Here is a 2,534-nt window from a genome sequence, read left to right on the forward strand (position 1 = left end):
CTAGCACACTGGGAAGTTGAATGACTTGCCCAGGAAGAAACAGTATATGTTTAGAGATAAGACTAAACCCAGTTGCTCCTTGCTGTGAGAACAGCTCTCTATCCACTAGGTCAAACTCCCTCTATATTTTATATCTTACTTATGTGTGTATTTATTTTATCTCTTCTACTAAAGTGGCAACTCTTTGGGGACAGATTACAATTCTTATTCATTTTCATATCTCTTACAAGGGGCAATTAGGTGGCTCAGTGGATAGGGTGCTGGGCCTGGAGTAAGGAAGACTCCTCTTCCTGAGCTCGAATTCAGCCTCAGACAGTTACTAGCTGTGTGACTGTAATATAATGCCAAGGAAAGGCAACTTCCCAGGTTCAAAATACCAGCATAGGTGCTCTCTATTTTATTCAGTGACAAACCAAGAACAGAGAAGATCAAAACATGACATCATTCAAAATACAGCATTTACTAAGTGTGATTAAATAATCTCCAAGGACTACCCCACCCCAGGACTTTCCAATCATTCAATCAATTACAAAGTCCCAGTTCTAAATACTACTCCACCCCTAGGCTATACCTTCATTTGGTCCACCACAAAACCCCTCTTCTCAAATGGAGATTATTTTCCAAACATAGGTAAAGTACCTTCATTTGTCAATCACAGAGAACAATAAGGTCAAAAGTTCCCCACCCCTAGGATCACAATTGAATCTACCCCAGAGTTACATCAAGTTTAAACACAGCACTTAATACCCAAATGGAGGTCTTTTCTTCATCTTGACACGAGGCAAGTTCTTAGCAATCTTAGTTCCTGGGGAGACAAGGCTTAGCAAGGCCATAAGATACATTGCCAGTCCCTTCATGAATTTATCCTCTGTCTGTAGAACAGTCCTAGAACCCCTGAACACATTAGCAAAGCCCTCTCCCAGGATTTCTGTAAACATACAACAAGAAAATCCTTCTTCAGGGCTTCCGAACCAACAGAAAGGCTCCCAGACCCCTGCAACAACAGCACTGTCCCTCACCAGTGGACAGTATTCACTCTGTCTGCAGGACAGTCTCCAGACCCCTGCAACAACAGTACTGTCCCTCACCAGTGGACAGTATTCACTCTCTGTCTGCAGGACAGTCGCAGGCCTTCTTAGCGAACAGCCAGGTTCCAGGACTTCTTCAACAAAAGGACAGTCTTTCACCAGTGGACAAATCTGGCAAAACAACATCAAAACAGACAGACAAAGTACCAGCAAAACAGCCATGTCTCCTCAGTCCTTGGCAGCTCAGGGGGCAGGTCTCAAAAGTCCAGGGCAATTCAAAGCGGCCACCAGCAATTCTCTTAGTCTCTCTCTCTCCACGAGGTGCTGCTTCCAAAAAGATCTTCCGCCTCTCTCTAGTGTCTCTCCAAATCTACATCACCAGCTCCTCCCAGTTCAGGACTTTCTTTTCACATCAACAAGCCCATCCCACAGGTGGGATTAACAAACTCTGGGTTTTAACACAATCAATTTGAAAACCAAGCCAATACAGGGGAATCTTTAATTGCCATTACTATCACAGTGACCCTGGGCAAGTCACTTCACCCTGTTTGCCTCAGTTTCCTCATCTGTCAAATGAACTGGAGAAGGAAATGGCAAACCGCTCCAAGTGTCTTTGCCAAGATAATCCCAAAGAGGATCATAAAGAGCTGAACATGACTGAAAAAATGACTTGACATACCTTGCAAGGCTCCAAATAATACCTTTGCATGTAGTAGGCTGTCAATAATTGCTAGTCAAATTAATTAATTTGGGATTCCTATTCTATCATGAATCAATTAAATTATTTTGTAAATAAGGTCAAAATTCTATCTCTGATAAGAGATTTTAGGTAGTTCTATTTGATATAAAGTATCATAGAATCCAAGAAACTCAGAATTACAGTGACCTTAGAGGCATTCTCATCCAGTCCATACCTGAATGAGAATCCCCCTAGACTATTCCAAACAAAACAGTGTCCAAGCTCTGCTCGAAGGCCCCATGTTTAGACATTGCTAATTTTGAGGAAGGATTTTCTTTTTCGAGAATTGAAATTTCAGCTTCCTCCCATTGTTCTTTGTAATGCTCCCCTGGCCCTTCCAAAGAAGCCTCTTTTCCACATTCATCCCCTTCAAATTCTCTGCTGTCAGGAAACTATATCGCTTGCTTCAGAAAGCAGTTCAGGATTTAACTTATCTAACAAGCCTTTCTTACACCTCGCCCCATACTGATCATCCTCCTTGTCCAGTTTAAATGTAATTTATAATTTGGTACCTGTAACTCACTTCCATCCTCTAATTGCTTTTTGCCTGATGAAGTTTTTTTTTTAACCCAGTTAAGTGACTAGTTCTTTGAAGGTGAGTCTAACATACCTGTAGTTAGGAAGACATATGTCTGAATTCACTTCCAGACTCTTCTTAGTCAGTGACACTGGGCTTTATGAGCCTCACTTACCTCATTTGTTAAATGAGGACTATAAGACTACCTCCCACATGGTTTCTGTGAAGGCTCAAACGAGGTCATGTTTAA

Source organism: Petaurus breviceps, unplaced genomic scaffold (genome assembly GCF_028583685.1).
Source record: "Petaurus breviceps papuanus isolate PSGF00001 unplaced genomic scaffold, PetGlider_PUasm1.0 151, whole genome shotgun sequence".
Lineage (NCBI taxonomy): Eukaryota > Metazoa > Chordata > Mammalia > Diprotodontia > Petauridae > Petaurus > Petaurus breviceps.